The sequence below is a fragment of the Salvelinus alpinus genome, chromosome 10, assembly GCF_045679555.1.
Source record: "Salvelinus alpinus chromosome 10, SLU_Salpinus.1, whole genome shotgun sequence".
Taxonomy (NCBI): Eukaryota; Metazoa; Chordata; class Actinopteri; order Salmoniformes; family Salmonidae; genus Salvelinus; species Salvelinus alpinus.
The window spans coordinates 41,282,384-41,310,012 of record NC_092095.1 but is presented as its reverse complement, the minus strand read 5'-3'; the positions used below and the strand labels follow the sequence as shown (position 1 = coordinate 41,310,012).

The window sequence follows — 27,629 nt, the reverse complement described above, 5'->3', positions numbered from 1 at the left end:
GCTTTTTGTGCATATGGAACATTTCTGGGATCTTTTATTTCCGTTCATAAAACATGGGACTAACACTTTACATGTTGTGTTTATATTTTTGTTCAGTATATTACACAGCTAACAGTATGAAGTGAATGTGTTGTATTGAGTAGAAGTATGAATATCAGTGCCAGATGTGTAGGATGCGAGGCCACTGAATTCCCCCCCGTGGTATCGCGATACTTTGCCTGGTATCGTAAGTAAAATGTTGGTATCGTGACAACACTAGTCTCTACTCAACAAACACTGTAGCTGCTGACTATTCACTCCACCCCCATAGCCCCCAATGCATTACACTATAATAGACTGTACATGGAATACATATTGGCTTGTAGCTAAAATTGGGTGGGAAATACTCAGTGGGGTCTCTACCAACCAAATATGTGTAGTTTGAAGGGGACTGTGTCATACATATCCCTATCTCCAACCCCTCCATAGCCCCCAATGCAAAACATTGTAATAGACTTATACATATTGGCATGTAGAGAGAACTTTTCTACCCATCTCAGCTAAAGTGGGGTGGGAAATAATCAGTCCCCCTGAAAAACGAACCATATTCATGGTTATTTTTACTCGTTATTCACTGTCACTTAAAACATTTGTTATTTTTAACTTTTTTTTGTCATTTAGAAGATGCGCTTATCCAGAGCGACTTACAGTAGTGAGTGTATACATTTCTGCATTGTACAACTCTGCATTGTTGGAAAAGGACCCGTAAGTAAGCATTTCACTGTTAGTCTACACCTGTTGTCTACAAAGTATAATATTTTATTGATAGATAAGTGGAATCAAAAGTATTAAACTTTTCAGCTAGTAGCTAGCTAGTTCTTTTTGATTTAACCATTATTTTATCAGGGAGTCATACTGATACCAAGGTCTCTTACATATGGGCCCTGAATTACATAAATTACAAAAGATACACACAAAATATAAAATGCATGCAGAAAGAAAGAAAAACACTGTCATAAAAAACAAAGACCTTCATCAGTAATGAGGTCCTCTATTAGCTTTCTGAATTGCCCTTAAGGTACTAAGACATCAAATGTAAGAACATTTAAGATTGTTTTCTTGGACCTTAGTTGTGGAACAAAAAGCTGATTTACTTAACTCAGTAGAGACAAATGGAATTTCAAGATTTAGAAAGTGTGTTAACTCGTATGTCCAAAAGTTTAGTAAAGATGTTAGGTACAGTGGGACTTTATGTAAAAGGGGTTAATAAACAAAAACACACACTAAATGACTAAAAGTATGTGGAAACGTGATTGTCAAAACTCTCATTCAAGAATCATGGGCCTTAATATAGAGTGGGTCCCCCTTTGCTGCTATATAACACCCCCCCCCCCCTTTCCACTAGATGTTGGAACATTGCTGCGGGAACTTGCTTCCATTCAGCCACAAGAGCATTAGTGAAGTCAGACACGGGTGTCGGCGATTAGGCCTGACTCAAAGAAGGCATTCCAATCCATCCCAAAGGTGTTCGATGGGGTTGAGGATCTGTGCAGGCCAGTCAAGTTCTTCCACACCGATCTCGACAAACCATTTCTGTACGGACCACACTTTGTGCACGGGGGCATTGTCATGCTAAAACACAAAAGGGACTTCCCCAAACGGTTGCCACAAAGTTGGAAGCACAGAATCATCTAGAAAGTCATTGTACACTGTAAAGTTAATATTTCCCTTCACTGGAACTAAGGGGTTAAGCCGGAACCATGAAAAACAGCTCCAGAAAAAAAGTATCCACCAAACTTTACAGTTGGTACTATGCATACATTGGGGAATGTAGCGTTCTCCTGGCATCCGCCAAACCCAGATTCGTCCGTTGGACTGCCAGATGGTGAAGTGTGATTCATCACTCCAGAGAACGTGTTTATTTCCACTGCTCCAGAGTCCAATGGCAGCGAGCTTTACACAACTCCAGCCGCCGCTTGGCATTGCGCATGGTGATCTTAGGCTTGTGTGCTGCTGCTCGGATACGGAAACCAATTTCATGATGCTCCCAACGAACAGTTATTGTGCTGACGTTGCTTGCAGAGACAGCTTGGAACTCGGAAGCGAGTGTTGCAACCGAGGACAGACTACTTTTTCGCGCTACAGCACTCGGCGGTCCCGTTCTGTGAGCTTGTGTGGCCTACCACTTTGTGGCTGAGCCGTTGTTGCTCCTAGACGTTTCTACTTCACAATAACAGCACTTACAGTCTACAGAGGCAGCTCTAGCAGGGCAGAAATTTTATGAACTGACTTGTTGGAAAGGTGGAATCCTATGACGGTGCCACGTTGGAAGTCACTGAGCTCTTCAGTAAGGCCATTCTACTGCCAATGTTTGTCTATGGAGATTGCATGGCGGTGTGCACAATTTTATACACCTGTCAGCAATCGGTGAGGCTGAAATATCCGAATGTACTAATTTGAAGGGGTGTCCACATACATTACTAAACTATATATACAGAAGTATCCATCAACCTACGTAACATCAAAGAGGGCCAACCAACTTTCTGGTAGAGAATGCAGTGTTTTGAGACACACAAAATAATACAACAATATCGTACGTTAGCGAGATTTGCTTTGTGGTCACTTGACTTGGTAACGAATGTCGAATAATTTGGCTAATTTGCAGTTATAAAAAAAGTAGGTAACTAGCGCCGTTAGCTAGTTGACTAGTTAGGTAAGTTAGCTAGCCAACTTGTTAAGTTAACGTTACGCCCACGATAAAAAATAACGTCTACATTTAATAACAGCTTTTCAATCCTTGACCTTAGCGAATGTTTGGTCACACAGTCCAGGCAGATGTTACGGTAGCTAACTTAGTTAGCTAACGTTCGTTTTTTTCAAGAACGAGAACAGTTAATGTTAGCAGCTAAGTTAAATAACTTTACAAAATGATAGATATAAATAAGAAATGTGCGTATCTAGCAGGCTAGATTGTGGGGAAGGGCATTTGATTTCCAAGTTACTTTTACACCAGCGTTTTTAAAAACGAGAGTTGTGAATTAAGACATGGGCGTCGATAGCCAACGTCGTTAGCTTGCTAACATTAGCCAATGTCTATTCCCTTTCTTTGGCTAGCTACAATCAAAAACTTGTCAAATGTACATTACAATATTTATTATAGCATAGATAGTCGAAGAGAGACAAACCCCACACTAGAAAATTAACTTACCAGAGAAACCACCAGGGAGGACGATGACAACTCTGGTCGACATGAGTCGAATATCCCAGCTAGCTAACGTTAGCCATAGGAAACCGTCCGCATTATTAGTTGCTAGCTTTAGCTCAGCAATCCACAAACACTATGCAGTATTTAGAACATGGCTACACATTTCTCGGTTTTCATTGTAAATTGTGTGTTGGATCAATATTTTGCTGTCCAACATCAGAACTTGAAGGGATATCATAGCTGTTGCGAAAAATATGTTCGTCCAAAAAGATTACAGCTCAGCTGACCAAGCCAAAATTTGCATTGTCAAACAGACGGTTTGTGATTGGACAGTTTGAGTGGCACCAATCACCTGTGGAGACGATGAGCTCACTGTTAGTTTACCTCAGTGGACCTCGTAAAAACATTACTGAACGGACCGAACAGATGAAGTAGATGAATTTTATATTCTACTTCTACTCCATTAATTATTGATGAAAGCCAATAGTAAGACTGTGAAATGTGTGAATGTATTGCACTAAAATTGAATTGTATACACGTATGGCTCATTTGATGTAAATTCCCTGCAGCCAGACAATATACATGGATCATTTAATCTGACCTGATAATAGGAATTTAGTTTGGGAAAGTATTGCTGGAGCAGTAGTGTAGACACATTCATTTACCAGGCAGACAGACACAGTGACAATATTCCATATGAAATACATTGTTGCAGTGAGATGCAACATTTTCCTTCCCCCCTCAAGGTAAAGGAGTGTCTTGCTAATTCCCACCCCTCTCTCCCTTTCCCTTCACAGCCTTTCTTGTGCAAAGATCCGTCCTGCTATCAGCTGCTTCTGGGATGGGCTAATGCTGCAGCCCACATTGCCCATCAGACACAGATGAGAGAGGGAGAGTTGGAGGAAGCATATGGAATTATCTAGAAATAAACCTCCTCTTGGCTTGTAAAAACTCTGCATGTCACAGAGTTCTGTGCTAGCTAGATGTTTGCATCGTGTCACAGAGGGAGGGTAGAACATAGTGATTAATATCACATTCTCAGCAATGTCTTCAGCAGCCATCTGGGTTTATACAAATGTTTATGAGAAATTTACTGTAAAAATTCTGCGCCATGTGATCCCTCTTTAGCACTGCCCTGTGGTTTACAGTGAGAACAGTCTAGGAGAGATGATTGTGGCTGAGACAGGTCAATGGGGTTGTAAAGGAGAGACTAAAGTCTGTGTTCCAAATGGCACCCTATTTCTTACATACAGTAGCAACCTAAAAGGGCAGTCCACCTTACTGTCTGAGTGCTCCAAAGTGAGACATAATAAGTGATGCTATTTATATTTAAGGCAATGGTGCTATCAGAGAATCAGCTATAATTGCACTAATTCCACCTCTTCCAATCTGAAAGAGGGTGAACTAGCTGAGCCTGCAGAGGTTATGAACAATCATACAGAATGTGGTAGAGAAGTGAGTGTTCTTTCCTCTTTATATTACACATTTGGTGGAGGATGAATAATGGTCTGGGCCTGTTTTTCATGGTTCGGGCTAGGCCCCTTAGTTCCAGTGAAGGGAAATCTTAACGCTACAGCATACAATGACATTCTAGACTATTCTGTTTCCAACTTTTTGGCAACAGTTTGGGGAAGGCCCTTTCCTGTTACAGCATGACAATGCCCCCGTGCACAAAGCAAGGTCCATAAAGAAATGGTTTGTCGAGATCGGTGTAGAAGAACTTGACTGGCCTGCACAGAGCCCTGACTTCAACATCAAACACCTTTGGGATGAATTGGAACGTCGACTGCGAGCCAGAACTAATCGCCCAAAATCAGTGCCCGACCTCACTAATGCTCTTGTAGCTGAATGGAAGCAAGTGCCCGCAGCAATGTTCCAACATCTAGTGGAAAGACATCCCAGAAGAGTGGAGGCTGTTGTAGCATTAAAGGGGCGACCAACTCCATATTAATGCCCATGATTTTGGAATGAGACGTTTGACGAGCAGGTGTCCACATACTTTTGGTTATGTGGTGTAGTTTTACACTTAGGACAGGACTCTGCCATTGTGCTGTATTTGTGAATTTTGTCTCTTGGTTAATAAATTATTACATTATACTTGATTAAGCATGCATTTTCCTTAACTGTAATTTTGTTAGTTTTGTTCCAACATTCCCTCCATCATGTGCCAATATCAGTTTTTCAAAGTCTTGGTTCCAATAGATTGAGAGATTGTCAGTTGGATAGGCTCTGTGCAAGGTTTTGTATGTCTTACCTATCGTATGAATATCCTTTTCTGACTCAAATATAATTATTTCAAGATTGCTCTGGTGTACTTTTTTAAAGAATTTCTTCAGTGTGGTAATTGGTATTACTGAGAATGAATATACAAACTTTGGGAGCCAAGCTATTCTGAAGAGGTTTATTTTACCTGTAAGATTTATGGGAAGATTGTTCCATTTAAATAGATCTGCTTTCATATTGTTGAGTAAAGTTATCTTTAAATATTTGTTGTTGGTTGTTACTTATTAAGCATCCTAAGTACTTGATCTTTTTTGTGGTTCACTTAAAGAACTGCTGTAGATCATGAGTTATTACTTTTCTTTTTCCTGTTGCCGTTATTTAGTTTTTATACAGTAAATTGTAAATCCTGAGGTTTTTTACCCCTTTTTCTCCTCAATTGGTAGTTACAGTCTTCTCTCATTGCTGCAACTCCAGTACGGACTAGGGAGAGGCAAAGGTCAAGAGCCGTGCGTCCTCTCTAACACAACCCAACCAAGCCGCACTGCTTCTTGACACAATGCCCTCTTAACCCGGAAGCCAGCCGCAACAATGTGTTGGAGGAAATATTATTATTCTTTCATTTTTTGAGTAAACTGTCGGACAATACTAATTTCTGTGTCCTGCGCCTGACTCCACCTTTCTTCATTTCACCAACACCCTCACATCTAGACTTACTCTGTGGAGATTTGAGAACCTTTCAGAAGGACAACCATCTCTGCAGCACTCCACCAATCAGGCCTTTATGGTAAAGTGGCAAGACGGAAGCCACTCCTCATGACAGCCCTTTTGGAGCTTGCCAAAAGGCACCTAAAGACTCTCAGACCATGAGAAACAACCCTTTGAGTTCTCTATGGTGTTGTAGGTCAGGGCGTGACTAGGGGGTGTTCTAGTCTTTTCATTTCTATGTTGGTGCTCTTAGTATGGTTCCCAATTAGAGGCAGCTGATGTTCGTTGTCTTTAATTGGGGATCATACTTAAGGTGTCCCTGTTCCTACCTGCTTTGTGGAATATTGTTTGTGTTTGTGCTTGTTGCACCACGTAAGTCACGTTTCGTTGCTTGTTTATTGTTTTGTTGAGAAGTTTCACTTAATAAAAGGATGTGGAACTCAAATCCCGCTGCGCCTTGGTCCGTCCATTTCAACAATCGTGACAAACGCTGGAGTGGCTTATGGACAAGTGTCTGAATATCCATGAATGGCCCAGCCAGAGCCCAGACTTGAACGTGATCGAACATCTCTGGAGAGACCTGAAAATAGCTGTGCAGCAACGCTCCCCATCCAACCTCACTGAGCTTGAGAGGATCTGCAGAGAAGAATGAGAGAAACTCCCCAAATACAGGTGTGCCAAGCTTGTAGCGTCATACCCAAGAAGACTCGAGGCTGTAATCGCTGCCAAAGGACACACCTTCTCATTCCAGGGTTTTCTTTATTTGTTCAAGTTTCTACATTGTAGAATAATAGTGAAGACAACAAAACCATGAAATAACACACATGGAATCATATAGTAACCCAAAAAAGTGTTAAACAAGTGTAAATATATTTTAGATTCTTCAAAGTAGTCCCCCTGTGCCTTGATGACAGCTTTGCACACTCTTGGCATTCTCTCAATCAACTTCACATTGAATGCTTTTCCACCAGTCTTGAAGGAGTTCCCACATATGCTGAGCACTTGTTGGCTGCTCTTCCTTCACTCTGCAGTCCAACTCATCCAAAACCATCTCAATTGGGTTGATTGTGGAGGCCAGGTCATCTGATGAAACACTCCATCACTCTCCTTGGTTAAATAGCCATTACAAAGCCTCAAGGTGTGTTTTGGGTCATTGTCCTGTTGAAAACAAATGATAGTCCAAATAAGTGCAAACCAGGTGGGATGGCGCATCGCTTTAGAATGGTGTGGTAGCCATGCGGGTTAAGTCTTGGGCAAAACTAAACATGGCGGTGTTCACTTTAGCAATCTCACTGGAATAAAGACCTCCTCCATTCCTGTCATTATTGAAAGAGATTGTGATATCTCACATCTCAAAATTGGGCTACTTAATGTCAGATCCCTCACTTCCAAGGCAGTTACAGTCAACGAACTAATCACTGATCATAATCTTGATGTGATTGGCCAGACTGAAACATGGCTTAAGCCTGATGAATTTACTGTGTTAAATGAGGCCTCTCCTCCTGGTTACACTAGTAACCATATCCCCCGTGCATCCCGCAAAGGCGGAGGTGTTGCTAACATTTACTATAGCAAATTTCAATTTACCCCCCCCCCCCCAAAATGACTGCATTTTCATTTTTAGATCTTCTAGTCATGAAATCTACAGCTTACTCAATCACGTTTTTATAGCTACTGTACCCTTTCCACATCGACGGGACAGTAGTGGAGAAGGTGGAAAGTTTTAAGTTCCTCGGCGTACACATCACGGACAAACTGAAATGGTCCACCCACACAGACAGCGTGGTGAAGAAGGCGCAGCAGTGCCTCTTCAACCTCAGGAGGCTGAAGAAATTCGGCTTGTCACCAAAAACACTCACACTTTTACAGATGCACAATCGAGAGTATCCTGTCGGGCTGTATCACCGCCTGGTACGGCAACTGCTCCGCCCACAACCGTAAGGCTCTCCAGAGGGTAGTGAGGTCTGCACAACGCATCACCGGGGGCATACTACCTGCCCTCCAGGACACCTACACCACCCGATGTCACAGGAAGGCCAAAAAGATAATCAAGGACAACAACCACCCGAGCCACTGCCTGTTCACCCCGCTATCATCCAGAAGGCGAGGTCAGTACAGGTGCATCAAAGCAGGGACCGAGAGACTGAAAAACAGCTTCTATTTCAAGGCCATCAGACTGTTAAACAGCCATCACTAACATTGAGTGGCTGCTGCCAACATACTGACTCATCTCTAGCCACTTTAATAATGAAAAATTGATGTAATAAATGTATCACTAGCCACTTTAAACAATGCCACTTTATATAATGTTTACATACCCTACATTACTCATCTCATATGTATATACTGTACTCTATACCATCTACTGCATCTTGCCTATGCCGTTCGGCCATCGCTCATTCATATATTTTTATGTACATATTCTTATTCATTCTTTTACACTTGTGTGTATAAGGTAGTTGTTGTGAAATTGTTAGGTTAGATTACTTGTTAGATATTACTGCATGGCCGGAACTAGAAGCACAAGCATTTCGCTACACTTGCATTAACATCTGCTAACCATGTGTATGTGAAAAAGAAAATTTGATTTGTTTTGATTTGATTTGTTTACAGGCCTCCTGGGCCGTATACAGCGTTCCTCACTGAGTTCCCTGAATTCCTATCGGACCTAATATTCACATTTTTGGTGACTTTAATATTCCCATGGAAAAGTCCACAGATCTACTCCAAAAGGCTTTTGAAGCCATCATAGACTCAGTGGGTTTTGTCCAACATGTCTCTGGACCTTTTCACTGCCACAGTCATACTCTGGACCTAGTTTTTTGTCCCATTTACATTTACATTTAAGTCATTTAGCAGACGCTCTTATCCAGAGCGACGGAATAAATACTATGGATCTTAATGTTTTTCTTCATAATTCTGGACAATTGGACCACCATTTTATTACGTTTGCAATCACAACAAATAATCTGCTTAGACCCCAAACAAGGATCATCAAAAGCCGTGCTATAAATTCTCGGACAACCCAAATATTCCTAGATGCCCTTCCAGACTCCCTCTGCCTACCCAAGGATGTCAGAGTACAAAAATCGGTTAACCACCTAACTGAGGAACTACATTTAAAATTGCGTAATACCCTAGATGCAGTCGCACCCCTAAAAACAATTGGTCTACACGGACAAGTTCTGGCCTGGTTTAGAGCTTATCTGTCAGAAAGATATCAGTTTGTCTCTGTGGAGTTTCGGGGGTTCCTCAAGGTTCCGTTTTAGGATCACTATTGTTTTCACTATATATTTTACCTCTTGGTGATGTCATTCGGAAACAATATGTTAACTTTCACTGCTATGCGGACGATACACAGCTGTACATTTCGATGAAACATGGTGAAGCCCCAATATTTCCCTCCCTGGAAGCCTGTGTTTCAGACATAAGGAAGTGGATGGCGGCAAATATTTTACTTTTAAACTCGGACAAAACAGAGATGCTAGTTCTAGGTCCCAAGAAACAAAGAGCTCTTATGTTGGATCTGACAGTTAATCTCGATGGTTATACAGTCGTCTCAAATAAAACTGTGAAGGACCTCGGTGTTACTCTGGACCGTGTTAATCTCTCTTTTGATGAACATATCAAGACTGTTTGAAGGACAGCTTTTTCCCATCTATTTAACATTGCAAAAACCAGAAACTTTCTGTACAAAAATGATGCAGAAAAGTGAATCCATGCTTTTGTCACTTCTAGATTATATTACTGCAATGCTCTACTTTCCCGCTACCCGAATAAAGCACGAAATAAACTTCAGTTAGTGCTAAACACAGCTGCTAGAATCTTGACTAGAATAAAAAATATGTGATCATATTACTCCAGTGCTAGCCTCTCTACACTGGCTTCCTGTTAAGGCTAGGGCTGATTTCAAGGTTTTACTGCTGACCTACAAAGTATTAGGCTTGCTCCTACATATCTCCCGATTTGGTCCTGCCATACATACCTACACGTACGCTATGGTCACAAGACGCAGGCCTCCTTATTGACCCTAGATTTTCTGAGCAAACAGCTGGAGGCAGGGCTTTCTCCTATAGAGCTACATTTTTATGGAATGGTCTGCCTATCCACGTGAGAGACGCAGACTCGGTCTTGACCTTTAAGTCGTTATTGAAGACTCATCTCTTCAGTAGGTCGTATGATTGAGTGTAGTCTGGCCCAGGGGTGTGAAGTTGAAAGGAAAGTCACTGGAGCGACGAACCGCCCTTACTGTCTCTGCCTGGCCGGTTCCACTCTCTCCACTGGGATTCTCTGCCTCTAATCCTATTACGGGGGCTGAGTCACTGGCATACTGGTGCTCTTCCATACCGTCCCTAGGAGGGGTGTGTCACATGAGTGGGTTGAGTCACTGACGTGATCTTCCTGTCCGGGTTGGCGCCCCCCTGGGGTTTGTGCTCTGGGGGAGATCTTTGTGGGCTATACTCAGCCTTGTCTCAGGGTAGTAAGTTGGTGGTTTGAAGCTGTGCTTTGGCAAAGTGGGTGGGGTTATATCCTGCCCGGTTGGCCGGGGGTATCGTAGGACGATACCCCCGGCCCCGGTCTCCCGACCCCTCCTGGCTCAGCCTCCAGTATTTATGCTGCAATAGTTTATGTGTCAAGGGGCTAGGGTCAGTCTGTTATATCTGGAGCATTTCTCCTGTCTTACCCGGTGCCCTGTGAATTTAAGTATGCTCCCTCTAATTCTCTCTCTCTCCCTCTCCCCCTCCCTCCTCTCCCGGAGTACCTGAGCCCTTGGACCATGCCTCATGACTACCTGGCCTGATGACTCCTTGCTTTCCCCAGTCCACGTGGTCGTGCTGCTGCTCCAGTATCAACTGGTCTGCCCTCTGCTATGGAACCTGACCTGTTCACCGGACGTGCTACCTTGTCGCGGATCTGCTGTTTTTCTACTCTCTCTTTCTACCGCACCTGCTGTCTCTAACTCTGAATGCTCTGCTATGAAAGCCAACTGACATTTACTTCTGAGGTGCTGACTTATTGCACCCTCTACAACCACTGCGATTATTATTATCTGCTGGCCATTTATGAACGTTTGAACATCTTGGCCAAGTACTGTTATAATCTCCAACCGGCACAGCCAAAAGAGGACTGGCCACCCCTCAGAGCCTGGTTCCTCTCTAGGTTTCTTCCTAGGTTCCCGCCTTTCTAGGGAGTTTTTCCGAGACACCGTCCTTCTACATCTGCATTGCTTGCTGTTTGGGGTTTTAGGATGGGTTTCTGTGTAGCACATTGTGACATCGGCTGATGTAAAAAGGGCTTTATAAATACATTTGATTGATTGATCACACCTCCTCCTCCATGCTTCACGGTGGGAACCACACGTAGAGCTCATCCGTTCACCTACTCTGGGTCTCTGAAAGACACAGCGGTTGGAACCAAAAGTCTCAAATTTGGACTCATCAGACAAAAGGATAGATTTCCACCAGTCTAATGTTCATTGCTCGCATTTCTTGGCCCAAGCAAGTCTCTTTTTCTTATTGGTATCCTTTAGTAGTGGTTTCTTTGCAGCAATTCGACCATGAATGCCTGATTCACTCAGTCTCCTCTGAAAGGTTGATGTTGAGATGTGTCTGTTACATGAACTCTATGAAGCATTTATTTGGGCTGGTAATTTCTGAGGCTGGTAACTCTAATGAACTTATCCTCTGCAGCAGAGGTAACTCTGTCACGACTTCTGCCGAAGTCGATGCCTCTCCTTGTTCGGGCGGTGTTCGGCGGTCGACGTCGCCGGTCTTCTAGCCATCGCCGATCCATTTTTTATTTTCCATTTGTTTTGTCTTGTTTTCCCACACACCTGGTTCTCATTTCCCTCATTATGTGTTGTGTATTTAACCCTCTGTTCCCCCCATGTCTTTGTGTGGTATTGTTTATTGTAAGTGCTTGTGCACATTTTATTTGACTGGTGCGCGTCGGGTTATTGTTCCCATACTTTGTATTTCTTATGCCATTGGTTTTACTATTAAACTGCTCCGGGTATAACCAAGTTCTGCCCTCCTGCATCTGACTTCCCTGCCACCAGTTACACACCCCTTACAGAATACCACACCAACTACATGGAGTCAGCAGGAGCAGGTGCCCCTGGTATGGAGATAGAGGAGCGCGTCCCGGAGCAAGCGACGATGATCCAACATCTTGGCATCGCAATGGACCGCGTCATGCAGACCATGGACCGCTCGGAGAGACAGAGAGTACCAGCACAACCGGGGTTACCACTACTCGCCCCTCCTGTATCCGGTCCCAGTAGGATGCTTCTCGACCTTCCCAGAGAGTATGATGAGACGGCGGCACGGTATCAGGGTTTCCTGTTACAGCTGGACTTATACCTGAGCACCGTCTACCCGGGCTCCCTCGGGAAGGGAGAGGGTGTCCGTCCTCGTTTCGTGCTTCTCGGGGAGAGCTCTGGAGTGGGCTAACGCCGTATGGGGAGAAGGAGATACGGCGTTGGATGACTTCGAGGAGTTCACCTGCCGCTTCCGTGCGGTCTTCGACCACCTGCCCGAGGGTAGAGCGGCGGGTGAACGTCTCTCCCACCTGCGGCAGGAGACGAGGAGCGCACAGGAGTTTGCTTTGGACTTTCGGACCCTGGCCGCCAGAGCGGGATGGAACGACAGGGCCCTGATCGACCATTATCGCTGCAGTTTGCCTGCAGGGACACCACCCTTACTTTCGACCAGCTGGTGGACCTGTCCATTCGGCTGGATAACCTGCTGGCTACCCGCGGACCTCCAGATCGGGGTCTGTCGGTTCCATCCCCCAGAACCACCACTCCGATGCCCATGGAGCTGGGAGGTGCTGCGCTCAGGGAGACCAGAAAAGGTTCCGTCTCGTGCACCATCTGTGGCCAGAGAGGGAGCACACATGACAGTACCCTCTCCCGACGCGTGGCTCCAGCCGCAGGACGCCGACCAAGATGACGATCCCAGGGATCAGGAGCGGACCGGTCACCTCTGCTAAGGCGCGGGAACCTGTCGATCTGGCTGAGGCACGGGAGCATGACGACCTAGAGCGCCGGAGAGAGAGCATACGTGACAGTACCCCCTCCCCAGTACGTTCGGCTCCAGCCGCAGGACGCCAACCACAGGGACAATCCCGGGGATCCGGGGCGGACAGGTCGCCTCCGCAGAGGCGCAGAAACCTCACTAACCGGCTAAGGAGTGAACCTGATGAGCCGGCAGAGACCTCCCTGGTTGCCTCGGCTGAGGCATGGGAAGATGTTCACCCAGCTTCGGCATGGGAGCCTATTGAACCCGCTGAGGCATGGGAGCCTACAAACCGGCTGAGGCCTCCAAGGTAGCTTCGACTCCAACACCCAACATCACCCCCAACACACAAAAAAACCACTCCCTGATGCTTCTCATTGTTGAATCGTCATTCTGTAACGATGTGCGCTGAGAGTCGGGAAGCAAGTTCTCGTGATTATTTTGATAAATAAACACACATAATACAAAATAAGAAACACGAGCAAAGCTCAGACATGATACGGGAACAGAAACAGGAACAATGACGACTGGGGAAGAAACCAAAGGGAGTGACATATATACAGTGGCTTGCGAAAGTATTCACCCCCATTGGCATTTTTCCTATTTTGTTGCCTTACATCCTGGAATTAAAATGGATTTTTGGGAGGTTTGTATCATTTGATTTAAACAACACGCATACCACTTTGAAGATGCAAAATATTTTTTATTGTGAAACCAACAAGAAATAAGACAAAAAAACTGGAAACTTGAGCGTGCATAACTATTCAACCCCCCAAAGTCAATACTTTGTAGAGACACCTTTTGCAGCAATTACAGCTGCAAGTCTCTTGGGGTCTGTCTCTATAAGCTTGGCACATCTAGCCACTGGGAGTTTTTCCCATTCTTCAAGGCAAAACTGCTCCAGCTCCTTCAAGTTGGATGGGTTCCCCTGGTGTACATCAATCTTTAAGTCATACCACAGATTCTCAATTGGATTGGGGTCTGGGCTTTGACTACTGTAATTGCATCAAATGGTTGTTTTATGCAACAGAATATAGGGTTCTTATTAACTCTATTGTGTCTGTGTTGATTGAAAGTGGGCCTTTGGGAGATTTAACACTGACAGAAGATTTACGTTGTCTTTGGGTGATAAGCCTAATAAGACCGCATTCCATAGCATGCATTAATGTTTCTGTACTGGGGTACCAGGGGGAGATGGCTCCAGAGCCAGACCCTGGTCTCTACACAATCAGAACAGCATTTACAGCTTATATAGTGTTTGTGGTGAATTATTAGCAACCTTGTGACCCATTCCATATATCTGTTGTTTGTCATGAACATCCAGGAGGATGGACTTTGCTATAAAATGCTGTGGCTCATATCCGCTTGCTGGGGCTCGCAACGAATTACCTACGGGAGGCTCGTTGACAAGCTCCTTACTGCAGTAATTAAATAATAAAGTTGGATTGTTTTGAAGAAATCTAAAAGTATCTCCTTTTGATTAGAATAATTCCCCGACGGTAGAAAAGAGTAAAAATAAAGAAAAACCCTTGAATGTGTCTAAACTTTTGACTGGTACTGTGGGGCGGCAGGTAACCTAGTGGTTAGAGCACTGGGCCAGTAACCGAAAGGTTGCTGGATTGAATCCCTCGAGGTAAAAATCTGTCATTCTGCCCCTGAGCAAGGCACTGTTCCCTGGGCGCTGAAGACGTGGATGTCAATTAAGGCAGCCCCCACACCTCTCTGATTCAGAGGGGTTGGGTTAAATGCGGAAGACATATTTCAGTTGAAGGAAAACAGCTGTACAACTGACTAGGTATCCCCCCCAATATGTCAGCAAAGGTGAGTGGTTACCTCTTAGTACAGACTTTTGAGTTGAAGTTCAAGCGTGTGGAGGACTACCCCATAGACCTGTACCACCTGATGGACCTCTGCTTCTTCATGGAGGACACAGATCCTCTCCAAGTCACCTGGTAGGAGCGGTCTGCCAGGTAGGATGCAATCCAAGAGTTTGCAGGGCTTGAGACGCCCAGCCCTGAGAGGGTGGAGAGGAGGATCTGATTGTTTACGATGTCGAAGGCAGTGGATAGATCTAGGAGGATGAGAACAGAGGAGAGAGAGTCAGCCTTGGCATTGCGGAGAGCCCGCTTGATACAGAGAAGAGCAGTCTCGGTTATGTTACCCGTCTTGAAGCCTGACTGGTTGTCAAGAAGATCATTCTGTGAGAAATAACGAGAAAGTTCAGAGACAGCACACTCAAGTGTTTTGGAAAGAAAAGAAGGAAGGGATACAGGTCTGTAGTTTTTGACGTCAGATAAGTTGAGTGTTGGTTTATTGAGGAGGGGAGCAACTTGGGCCATTTTGAAGTCAGAGGGGATGCAGCGGTGGTCAGGGATGAGTTGATGAGGGAAGTGAAGAATGGGAGAAGGTCTCCAGAGATGGTCTGGTGGAGGGGATGGGGTCGAGCGGCCAGGTTGTCGGTCGGCCAGACCACTAGTTGCAGGATGTCATCTGGAGAGAGAGGGGAGAAAGAGGTCAAGGCGTAGGGTAGTTCTTCCCTTTGGCTACCACTACCTCATGGGCCTCACGGCCTGTTCATTGAGCTGGTGGGGGGACAGCGGATCTCAAGAAAACTGGACTCAACAGAGGGGAGCCTGGATGCTTGATGTGAATTTTAACGTAACCATCACTGCCCCTCAATGTGTGTCTGGCACCAGTACATGACAGTCCCGGGTGGTCATCAAGCCCCAGGGCTACAGTGAGGAGGTGGAGACTATGCTGAAGACCATATGTGACTGTCCATGTCAGAGGGATAGGAAAGTTGTGTGGCATGTCAGAGCGTTGTGTGAGAAATGGGCATGGAGAATCCTGGGAGACACCTGTGTCGCCATGACAACACCTCAGAAGAGTGCAGTGGGCAAGGCGTGTGTGTTTCAGGAAAGTGTGAGTGCCATATAAGCCACAGAAATCCCACCCTGCATACTTACTATGGGCAGTTCTGTGAGTGCAGTGACTTCCACTATGATCAGTACCGGGGCTTACCATGTGGAGATAGGTGTGTGCTCTCTTTCTGACATCTGACATACTGTTTAATCAATCAATCATTCAATCAATCAAACAATCAAATGTATTTATAAAGCCCTTTTTACATCAGTCGATGTCACAAAGTGCTATACAGAAACCCAGCCTAAAACTCCAAACAGCAAGCAATGCAGTGTCTAGGAAAAACTACCTAGAAATGCAGTACCTAGGAAGAAACCTTGAGAGGAATCAGGCTCTGAGGGGTGGCCAGTCCTCTTCTGGCTGTGCCGGGTGGAGATTATTACAGTTCTACTGCTTTACATGGGCAGGTCAAGACAAGGGGCGCTATTTAACTGTGTAAATAGCGCCCCTTGTCTTGACCTGCCCATGTAAAGCAGTAGAATACAACAGTCGACCTGGTCGTGCTGCTACTCCAGTTTCAACTGTTCTGCTGCGGCTATGGAACCCTGACCTGTTCACCGGACCTCTCGCGCTCTACCGCACCTGCTGTCTCTAACTCTGACATTTACTCCTGAGGTGCTGACCTGTTGCACCCTCTACAACCACTGTGATTACTATTATTTGACCCTGCTGGTCATCTCTGAACGTTGTAATCTGAACGTTAGCAATGCTAAAAAGTACATGTAAAATCCCATAGCGAATGCTAGCTAAATGCTAAAGAGCGCATTACAAACATTTTATACAGTGTCTGACATAAACTATTTGCTGGACAGACATCCCAGCTCCTAAAGTTATATAAGTAACTCAAAAATGTGCTGCACGCACAAAGCAAATGTTATACAACAAGGCTCTTGATCCAGGAGGGGATTCTCTGCTGTTACCAAGAGAAGCTTGATTTTGCAAGAAGCTAGCCACTTAGCTAGATAACTAGCTACTAAATTAGCAAACCAAATGTATAACTGCAGAGCATAGTGAGTGGAACTGTATTTTTTATTGCAGCTCACTAACTCTTTTAAAATGACTTACTTGTGTGAAACATTATTACATTTAAACTTTAGGTCAACATTTACTTTGTATATTAAACGTGAAATGCTTTTTGCAATGGGAAGTAATGGTTGTATATTTCGATTGGGAAATGCTTAATCGTTGTGTTTTTGTATTCATATGATTGGGACCTACTGGCTTATTATGTCCGAGTGAATGCTTATGCTTTAACATCATGCTGTGTGTGACTGGTGTCTTTCTATCGGCCCTATGCAGTGGTGTAGTGGTGCCTGGAGAAGTGGGTGTACTCTAATTTTGGCAAAAAGTCCCCACCCTGTGTTAAAAATTACATGTTATCCCATTGAACATTTTTTATATAAAAATGTGATGTTCTAAGTCCACAAAAATGCTTAAACCACATCAACCTGATTGGATGGGCCTGTCAGGGACTGGTTCCCCAGTGGGTGGGGCTGTGTCCACACAGGCCAACCCATGCCTATGCAAACAGCCATGATGACAATTGCACACCACAAATAGTCTACTAACCAACTCTTCGGACCTAACTTTTTCAATACCTGGTTGTTGCCTTAGCCACTGGCTTCCACAGGTGTAATGAGAGGGACACAGACGGGTGCTAAGTTAATTTCCTGTATCTGGCCGGACAGAGACGGCGCCCTGCCCACATTCACTCAACCCTAAAGCTACTGTATGTAGGAACACAGAAAAACCTATATTGTCAAAAGATTATAATAATAATTTTAATCTCATGAATGGTCAGTCATTTGAAAGTGGCTACATTCTCCAGCCCCAATCCTCAGTTGTTTACCAAAAGAGTGGTGGGTAACCAGTTTGTTGCTGTTTGAATCCAGATTACCCCTCTAATAAACCACACTCTGTCATAATTCCTGCTGTTCAAAGGCCATTTGAATTATTGACATACAACCCAATGATTATTCATAATGGAAAAGTCAGGCTGTTGAAATGGCAGATTGTGGCTTTAACCTTTGACCTTGTTCTCTTCCTCCCGGAATGCCCATCAGGTCCTGATGTGGTTCTGGTGACTGCAGTGGTGTCTGGCTTCATGGTGGTCCTGGATGTGGTCTCTCTACTGCTCTGGAAACTATTTACCTCCCAGCCACGACTGGAGGGATTTCGACCACTTCCAGAAAGAACTGGGAGCGATGACCTGGGACAGGGTGCGGGTGCTCTGTCTCCCCTTTGACACTATGGACCCTGGTCAAAAGAAGTGCACTATATAGGGAATTGGGTGCCATTTGGGACACAGGCAGGGTTTGGCTTTCCCTGATATGGCTGTGGTGTAGACGCCATGAAGGCTACAGCCGTATCAGGACAAGTGTCTCACCAGACTCAAGGGAACTATCTTGTGGAGAATATACAGTACAGTACAGTAGCTGTGTTTGTCTCTTCACTGCCTGAATTAGGATTGTGATGAGATAAATCATTGGGAATCATATGTAGACCTACTGATATTGTTCTTCCTCTGTTCCATTGCAGGGTGACAACCCGATCTACAAGAGTGCCATAATTGTTGTCAATCCCAAGTATAAAGCTCAATGATGGACGTGTTGCCCCCAACTCAAGAAAAATGTACTCATTCTCAGAAATTATTCAAGCGGGCAATGTAAGAATGAACATTATTTCCTCTCATAATTTCTATTGATGCGTTCATTCACCCACTGCCACAGGGTTCTTGCCCTCTAGTGCCACCTTGTGGACAAATAAAACAGAACATTATATGTCATCAAAACATGATGACGTAGAATTATATAAAATATTAATTTGATTAAACACTTTTGTTGCATTAACCTCTTGGAGTGACATTTCACCTTAGGTCAGAATTGGAGGAAGGGGAAGGGGGGTGGAAAACAAACATACAGGTGTCAGGCAGATTACATTTAATATTTATATTTACAGCCATTCAATGGCGTAGAGAGGTGATGCAGTGAGGTCTTTCCACACAAATAGGCTATCAGTTACATCTGACTCCATTACTGGACCAGCGTCAGTGATAAGGACCCAATGTCCTCTATACATTTTCCTCTCCAGAGTGGAAACTAGCAAGGTGAGCTAGAGAGCCAGGCTGTCCCAAACTGCACCCTATTCCCTTAATAGTGTACTACTTTAGTAGGCCCATTTAGGGCTCTGGTCGAAAGTAGAGCAGGAATAGGATGCCATTTTGGATGCAATCCAAGTAATCTCAACTGAAAAAAATAATCATCAATATTAATGCAAAACAAAATATCATGAATGTAATTTGTGATGATGCCAGATGAAATGGAGCTTTACTGGCAATTTTTCTTCCCATCCTATTTGCATTTTAATGCACTTTCAAACTTTGATTTTCTTTTTGTTCTCCTCTCGCTTTAGCCTACTCCTTGAACTCTTTTGATTTGAAATAAAAAAATTCAGGTACTCAATTTAAATACTTATGATGGCTTATTACATTGTTACAGAGCAGGGTGTGTCAAGAGATATCACTGTCTGTTAAGGCAAAGTCTGATCATCTCTATAGGGGTTGGAGATGGTTAAGTCTTAGATAAAGCCTCTGACCCTCATATCAGTCTGTGGTGTGTGAGCAAGCAGGTGTTGAATGAGCCATAGAGGGATCAAAGTGTTCTAGCTGAGCATGGGTCTGTAAATAAGACAGAGTGGCAGCGACAGAACAGGCTAAGGCCTCAGCCTGACCCACAGACACAGCTGGAGACTATACCTGCGTCCCAAATGGCACCCCCTCTGGTCAAAAGTGGTGCACTTAATAGGGAATAGGGTGCCATTTGGGACAAACACCTATGATTCAGACTGGGGATGGAGACACTCCGATGTCTGCGGCAGTAAGACAGAAGACTTAGCCTGAACAGCTGTTGTGCTGCTGATGTTACTCTGACTGGGTCTTTGGCAGAGCAGCCCTGAACGGGTGGTGTTGGTGGGGGAGGAGGAGCCCGCTGGCTGAACCTGCTCAGGGGGCTTCTGGGGCTGGGAGGTGGACTTCAGAGACTGTCCTAATTCCCTGATTCCCTGGCTGTCGTCTCTGGTTCTGGATGGTGGGTCTCTGGGTCTGGTTCCTCTCCAGCAGCTCTCTCTCCCATAGATTGAAATCGACTGTGCCTAGCCCCGGAGCCCATGCTGCTGGGGCATCGGGAGGACGAAGAGGATGAGGGGACTGAGGCCCGAGACACCCTCCGCCGGAGGTTCTGGGAGATGGAGCGGTGCAGGTTGGTCATGGAGGAGTTTGCTGCCATGGTGACCACCCAGGGGTGGCGGAGGGACTGGGTGGCGGTGAGGCGAGATGAAGGATCCACCTCTAGGAGGCTCTCAATCAAGAGAGCTAATATGATTTGACTATTAGATGTTCTTTTAAAAAATATATTTAAAAAGGAATAGTTTCACCATATTAAAATGAGAGTTCAGTTAATGTAACAGGGTTGACCTTAAAATGAGGGACAGAGGTAAATTAATCACCAATGACAAACTCAGCAAAAAAAGAAACGTCCCTTTTTCGGGACCCTGTCTTTCAAAGATAATTCGTAAAAATCCAAATAACTTCACAGATCTTCATTGTAAAGGGTTTAAACACTGTTTCCCATGCTTGTTCAATGAACCATAAACAATTAATGAACATGCACCTGTGGAACGGTCGTTAAGACACTAACAGCTTACAGACGGTAGGCAATTAAGGTCACAGTTATGAAAACTTAGGACACTAAAGAGGCCTTTCTACTGACTCTGAAAAACACCAAAAGAAAGATTCCCAGGGTCCCTGCTCATCTGCGTAAACATGTCTTAGGCATGCTGCAAGGAGGCATGAGGACTGCAGATGTGGCCAGGGCAATAAATTGCAATGTCCGTACTGTGAGACGCCTAAGACAGCGCTATAGGGAGACAGGACGGACAGCTGATCGTCCTCGCAGTGGCAGACCACATGTAACAACACCTGCACAGGATCGGTACATCTGAACATCACACCTGGGGACAGGTACAGGATGGCAACAAAACTGCCCGAGTTACACCAGGAACGCACAATCCCTCCATCAGTGCTCAGACTGTCCGCAATAGGCTGAGAGAGGCTGGACTGAGGGCTTGTAGGCTTGTTGTAAGGCAGGTCCTCACCAGACATCACCGGCAACAACATCGCCTATGGGCACAAACCCACCGTCCCTGGACCAGACAGGACTGCCAAAAAGTGCTCTTCACTGACGAGTCGCGGTTTTGTCTCACCAGGGATGATGGTCGGATTCGCGTTTATTGTCGAAGGAATGAGTGTTACACCGAGGCCTGTACTCTGGAGCGGGATCGATTTGGAGATGAAGGGTCCGTCATGGTCTGGGGCGGTGTGTCACAGCATCATCGGACTGAGCTTGTTGTCATTGCAGGAAATCTCAGTGCTGTGCGTTACAGGGAAGACATCCTCCTCCTTCATGTGGTACCCTTCCTGCAGGCTCATCCTGACATGGCCCTCCAGCATGACAATGGCACCAGCCATACTGCTAGTTCTGTGCGTGATTTCCTGCAAGACAGGAATGTCAGTGTTCTGCCATGGCCAGTGAAGAGCCCGCATCTCAATCCCATTGAGCACGTCTGGGACCTGTTGGATCGGAGGGTGAGGGCTAGGGCCATTCCCGACCAAATGTCCGGGAACTTGCAGGTGCCTTGGTGGAAGAGTGGGGTAACATCTCACAGCAAGAACTAGCAAATCTGGTGCAGTCCATGAGGAGGAGATGCACTGCAGTACTTAATGCAGCTGGTGGCCACACCAGATACTGACTGTTACTTTTGATTTTGACCCCCCCTTTGTTCAGGGACACATTATTTCATTTCTGTTAGTCACATGTCTGTGGAACTTGTTCAGTTTATGTCTCAGTTGTTGAATCTTATGTTCATACAAATATTTACACATGTTAAGTTTGCTGAAAATAAACGCAGTTGACAGTGAGAGGACGTTTCTTTTTTTGCTGAGTTGACAATAAATAATGATCTTCAGAAATGACTTTGTCAACGCAACAAAATAACTAGGGCTTTACAATGATGGTGAAAATTTGGAGACATGTTTCGGCTAAAGATGGAATCCTTAATAGTGAAATCGCAACGTATGTTTGCAATATTACAACAACAAAGACGTTTTTCCTTCGGACATCATTGCAACTCTCCTTCCGTGGCCTCCAACTGCTCTTAAATACAAGTCAAACTAAATGCATGCTCTTCAACCGATCGCTGCATGCACCTGCCCGCCCGTCCAGCATCACTAATCTGGACGGTTCTGACTTAGAATATGTGGACAACTACAAATACCTAGGTGTCTGGTTAGACTGTAAACTCTCCTTCCAGACTCACATAAAATATCTCCAAACCAAAGTTAAATCTAGAATTGGCTTCCTATTTCGCAACAAAGCATCCTTCACCCATGCTGCCAAACATACCCTCGTAAAACTGACCATCTTACCGATCCTCGACTTCGGCGATGTCATTTACAAAATAGCCTCCAACACCCTACTCAACAAATTGGATGCAGTCTACCACAGTGCCATCCGTTTTGTCACCAAAGCCCCATATACTACCCACCACTGCGACCTGTACGCTCTCGTTGGCTGGCCCTCGCTTCATACTCGTCGCCAAACCCACTGGCTACAGGTAATCTACAAGACCCTGCTAGGTAAAGTCCAGCCTTATCTCTGCTCGCTGGTCACCATAGCAGCACCCACCCCTGGCACGCGTTCCAGTAGGTATATCTCACTCGTTGTCCCCAAAGCCAATTCCTCCTTTGGCAGCCTCTCCATCCAGTTCTCTGCTGCCATTGACTGGAACGAACTACAAAAATCTCTGAAACTGGAAACACTTATCTCCCTCACTAGCTTTAAGCACCAGCTGTCAGAGCAGCTCACAGATCACTGCACCTGTACATAGCCCATCTATAAATAGCCCAAACAACTACCTCTGTGATAAGGTGCGTCTAGGTGATAGGTGTAGGAGTCAGGCGCAGGAGAGCAGGGATGTCTGAGAAGCGTGTTTTAATAAGACAGTCCACCAACACTGGAATGGCACAATCGAAAAGGACGTAACAGAGAACCCGTGCAAACGCACGGAGGAACAAACACGGTTGCGACACTCATACACTTACGTAACCGTGAAAACAAATAATGGTAAATCCAACCGAGCACATCACAATGAAAGACTAATCCCGCACAAACCTAGGCAGGCAACAGGGTACATATATACACACAGAAATTAACACAAATGAAACCAGGTGCGAAAAGAACCAAAGACAAAACAAACAGAAAAGGAAAAAGGGATCGGTGATGGCTAGTAGACCGTCGACGCTGAGCGCCGAGCGCTGCCCGAACAGGGAGAGGAGCCACCTTCGGTAGAAGTCGTGACAACCTCTTCCCTACTGTATTTATTTAATTTGCTCCTTTGCACCCCAGTATTTCTACTTTGCACACTCATCTACTGTCAAATCTACCATTCCAGTGTTTTAATTGCTATATTGTATTTACTTCGCCACCGTGGCCTATTTATTGCCTTTACCTCCCTTATCTCACCTCATTTGCTCACATTGTATATAGACTTATTTTTCTACTGTATTATTGACTGTATATTTGTTTTACTCCATGTGTAACTCTGTGTTGTTATATGTGTCGAACTGCTTTGCTTAATCTTGGCCAGTTCGCAGTTGTAAATGAGAACTTGTTCTCAACTTGCCTACCTGGCTAAATAAAGGTGAATTTTTTAAATAAATTGCACACACAATAGAACAGCAGAATGTGTACTACGCTATGCTCCCCCAGCGCTCCTCACCTCAGCTTGTCAACAACAACGACTGTGGGGCGGATAGTGGCACTGTTTCCCACTACTGAGGATTCCATCTTTAAGTCGGTTAAAATCTTCCTATATGTCAAAATGCTGGATTTTCGCACTTTAGCAAGCCTTTATTCATATTGAAAATATGATTAATTGAATTCTCCACATGGACTAACCTCTACGGGATCAATGACCCCCCCCCCCCCCCCCACGGGACGGTTGAGCTAACATACGTATGTGATTAGCATGAGGTTGTAAGTAACAAGAAAATTTACCAGGACATAGACATATCTGATATGGGCAGAAAGCTTACATTCTTGTTAATCTAACTGCACTGTCCAATTTACAGGAGCTATTACAGTGAAAGAATACCATGCTATTGATTGAGGAGAGTGCACAGTTACTTGAAAATGTATCAATAAAACAATTAGGCACATTTGGGCAGACTTGATACAACATTTTTAACAGAAATGCAATGGTTCATTGGATCAGTCTAAAGCATTGCACATACACTGCTGCCATCTAGTGGCCAAAATCTAAATCGCTTCTGAACTGGAATAATACATTGTGATAATACATTGTGGCCTTTCTCTTGCATTTCAAAGATGATGAAAAAAATATTGATATATAAACATGTTTTTTTCTTGGTATTATCTTTTACCAGATCTAATGTGTTATATTCTCCTACATTAATTTCACATTTCCACAAACTTCAAAGTGTTTCCTTTCAAATGGTATTAAGAATATGCATATCCTTGCTTCAAGTCCTGAGCTACATACAGGCAGTTAGATTTGGGTATGTCATTTTAGGCGAAAATTGAAAACAAAAATGGTCCGATCGTTAAGAGGTTTTAAAGGGCACTTCATTTTATATAACAGACTTTTTAAATGTACTATTGGTGCACAATTTCTACTTAAAATATCAAAGGGACGCAAAAGGCACTTATTTCATGGAACAACCCATCTCATGACAAAGAAAAATCCTGTTTAACATTTTTGAGTGGTATAGTATTTGTATTCTTTGCATTAATAGGTGGCATATCCTTTTGATAAAAGATTTGTCAAATTAATGAAAATGTTAAGTTTAATTTCTCAGTTGAATTGGTTTGAATGAAATTCTACTACCTTCAATTCAAATTAAATTAAAATTATGCTTGTTGTGGGGTGTGGGCAATTCAAATTCAATTCAAAATCATTGTTTGAATTGAATTAAATCCAGAAATTCCAAATTGACTCCAAACCTGGTTTTATATTGACTTCACAATACAACCCTGCAGACATATATCTATCTAGGGGGTCTTTTGGTTCTTTGTAATTTCAAATTATTCCCCTTGAAATGAACAAAATCACCCTTGTGAATAGATCATCAACATGCAGTGTTTTTCAATAAAGAATATATAATCCATTGAATAAATCATAATCCTTTTGGCATTCTGTCATAGAGACAATGATCAAGGTGCCCTTAATCAAGGTGCCCTTACAAGTAATCCAAACTATGCAACATTCTTTAAATCTAAAGCCTGTTACTAAAGTACTGTTACTTTGTGACCTTTGTGTCACCTCTCCACATTCAATGTAATATCACAGGTGCAGCTGGAACTAATGCAATTGTTTTGGTATTAAACCATGTAAGATCCTTAGCATTGGCTTGACAACATTAATAATAATACATACAGTAGTCTGATTATAATACTTCAGAAATACTTTAAGAACACAATCGACTTGTTTCCTTAACAACCACGACAGAACAAACTCATATCAATGTCATTCAACGAAGAGGGAGGAGAAAAAAAATGATGACTGTAATTTATCTTCCACTAACCTCTATCACAGAAGGTTGGTGGTACCTGGAGCAGAATAAGAGGAATGGTTTAAAATATAACAAACACATGGCCTCTATGTGTTTGATGCCATTCCTTTTCCTCTGTTCTTGCCATTATTGTGAGCCTGTCACGTTCTGACCTCAGTTCCTTTTTTTATGTCTTTGTGTTAGGTTGGTCAGGGCGTGAGTTGGGGTGGGTAGTCTATGTTATTTTTTCTATGTTATTGTATTTCTGTGTTTGGCCTGGTATGGTTCTCAATCAGAGGCAGCTGTCGATCATTGTCTCTGATTGAGAATCATACTTAGGTAGCCTGTTTTCCCCATTTTGGTTGTGGGTGTTTATTGTCTGTTTTAGTGTCTGTTCACCTTGCAGAACTGTTTCGTTTTCTCCTCGTTGTTATTTTTGTGTAGTGTTCACTTTCAATTAAATTATGACGAACACTTACCACGCTGCATTTTGGTCCTCTTCTCCTTCACCAGACGAGAATCGTTACAGAGCCATCCTCCCCTCAACAGCCTCCACTGCTTTCTCTATACAATGCCTTCGGAAAGTATTCAGACCCCTTGACTTCTTACACATTTTGTTACATTACAGCCTTATTCTAAAATGGATAAAATTATTTTTGTGCAAAAAAATTAATAATTAAATAAATAAATACCTTATTTACATAAGTATTCAGAGCCTTTGCTTTGAGACTCGTAATTGAGCTCAGGTGCATCCTGTTTCCATTGATCATCCTTGAGCTGTTTCTACAACTTGATTGGAGTCCACCTGTGGTAAATTCAATTGATTGGACATGATTTGGAAAGGCACACACCTGTTTATATAAGGTCCCACAGTTGACAGTGCATGTCAGAGCATAAACCAAGCCGTGAGGTTGAAGGAATTGTCTGTAGAGCTCCGAGACAGGATTGTATCGAGGCACAGATCTGTGGAAGGTTACCAAAAAAAATGTCTGGTGGTAAGAAAGGACGATTGACATAATTTTTCAAGTTTCATCACTCAGTTATTATATTTTTGTTCAATTTAACAAACCAAAGTTTACATTTAGCAAACTAAAGTAAAAATGTAAAATATGGTTTGCCGCCCAGCCCTTTGTTACGAATCCCGCCGAGGATGGTGCCTCTTCCCGTTCGGGCGGCGCTCGGCAGTCGTCGTCTCCGGTCTACTAGCTGCCACCGAGTTTGTCTAATTTGTATCACCTGTTTTGTGTTTAGGATAGGGGGTTATTTAAACCCAGTTGGCCCGCCGACTTTTGTGCGGGCTTGTTATTCTGTTTGTTGTGGTGGTGTTTTTGTAGTGTGTATTTTGTCCTAATTAATTGTGGACTGGATTTTGACGCGCCCTTTTGTTGTGTGGCGTAGGCGTCACATTTATATTCTGTTCGGAATATTAAAAGTTTATTCCACTTGCTCAAAACTACCTGCTCTCTGCGCTTGACTCTTCATTCACCATTGGAATCGTGACAGAAGCCCGCACCACAAATGGAGTCAGCAGATGCAGCAACCACCCCTCTTCCATCGATGGAGGAGCGTGTCCTTCATCACACCGCCGTTCTCCATCGGATTGGGTCGGCGATGGACATGATGATGGAGAGGATGGAGCGATGGGAGAGGAGTGGTATCCCGACATCTACACCAGCTCCTTCACAGACGTTGCAACCTACTCCTTCAACGTCGGCATCTGGTTCAGGCGCATTGCGTCTCGCGCTCCCAAGGGAGTACGACGGAGCGGTGGCTGGGTGCCAGGGGTTTTTGCTCCAGTTGGAGCTCTACTTGGCCACCGTTCATCCGACTCCCTCTGGAGAGGAGAGTGTTAGCCTCCTCATCTCCTGTCTGACGGGTAGAGCCCTGGAATGGGCTAACGCGGTCTGGAACGGCCCAGACTCGGTTCGAGACCACTACCCAGAGTTCACCC

General features: G+C 44.2%; 1 protein-coding gene across 1 annotated transcript in view; it reads right to left on the bottom strand.

Annotated features, from left to right (window-relative positions):
• Positions 1-3,475, bottom strand: part of LOC139532055 (enhancer of polycomb homolog 1-like) — a 76,712-nt gene extending 73,237 nt beyond the window's left edge. Inside the window, exon 1 of the mRNA XM_071329169.1 lies at positions 3,188-3,475. The gene's annotated coding sequence lies outside the window, so the exon portion shown is untranslated. The remainder of the gene's footprint in view (positions 1-3,187) is intronic.
• Between the last annotated feature and the right edge of the window lie 24,154 nt (positions 3,476-27,629).